At 45.1% G+C, this 1,063-nt stretch overlaps 1 non-coding gene across 1 annotated transcript; it reads right to left on the bottom strand.

The window, feature by feature from the left end:
• Positions 1-705: 705 nt before the first annotated feature.
• On the bottom strand, positions 706-778 carry Trnaa-agc (transfer RNA alanine (anticodon AGC)). Its single transcript has one exon. It is a non-coding gene; the product is annotated as a tRNA-Ala (tRNA).
• Between the last annotated feature and the right edge of the window lie 285 nt (positions 779-1,063).

Raw genomic sequence — 1,063 nt, 5'->3', positions numbered from 1 at the left:
CACATAAAAACAAACAGAAAACCTACCCACGGCAGAGGATGTAGTTGTAGATTGTGCAGTTGGTAGGTGCTTGCCTAGCATGTACAAAGCCCTTTGCTGAATCTTCAGCATAAAACATGGTGATGCATACCTGCTATTCCAGGTGGAGGCAGGAGGATCAGAAGTTCAAGGTCATACTTGGCTACATAGTCATTTCAAGGCCAGCAAAGACAGATTAAGACTCTACCTCAAAAAAAGTATGGTTTAAATATGTGTAGTTTAAGTAAAGTATGTTTCAGTAAAGTTGTAAAAGAGTAGTAAATCAGGAAAAAAAAAATCTTACATGCTCAACCATCATGGCCCATAGTTCTTACCGTCTCTCAGTCAGGAAAATGCCCAACTCATCTGAGCCTGCCTATCCATTGTACACATTGTCTTTCACTACTTGTTTTGGTCAGGGTTCTCCAGAGAAACACGCCAATAGGATGGATAAGGAGAGTGAGGGTGGGATAGAGAGAGGCTCGGAGAGAGTTTGGTTTTCCAGAAATTAGGCCACATGATTTGGAGGCTGAGCAGCCCATATTTGCTCTCTAAGATCTGGAGGGTTGTGGAATATTAGTTTATGCTGTGGAACATTTGTTCCACATAATGATGCAAAGATTTGTTTCCTCCTCCTCCTCCTCCTCCTCCTCCTCCTCCTCCTCCTTCTCCTTCTTCTTCTTCTTTTTTGGAGCTGAGGATCGAACCCAGGGCCTTGTGCTTGCTAGGCAAGCGCTCTACCACTGAGCTAAATCCCCAACCCCATGTTGCATTCTTTTATGTTGAATTTGTTTAACTCTGTGAAGCTGTGTTACTTTGCCTGCCTAAAACACCTGATTGGTCTAATAAAGAGCTGAACAGCCAATAGCTAGGCAGGAGAGGAATAGGTGGGGCTGGCAGGCAGAGAGAATAAATAGAATGAGACATCTGGGAAGAGAAGATGGGCAAGAAAAAGGAGAGGAGGACATCAAGTGCCAGCCACCCAGCTACACAGCAAGCCACAGAGTAAGAAGTAAAGACAGGCCGGGCGGTGGTGGCGCACGCC

This window comes from Peromyscus californicus, unplaced genomic scaffold (genome assembly GCF_007827085.1).
Source record: "Peromyscus californicus insignis strain IS unplaced genomic scaffold, ASM782708v3 Scaffold_12__1_contigs__length_115047231, whole genome shotgun sequence".
Lineage (NCBI taxonomy): Eukaryota > Metazoa > Chordata > Mammalia > Rodentia > Cricetidae > Peromyscus > Peromyscus californicus.
This window is presented reverse-complemented; position numbering and strand designations above follow the sequence as displayed.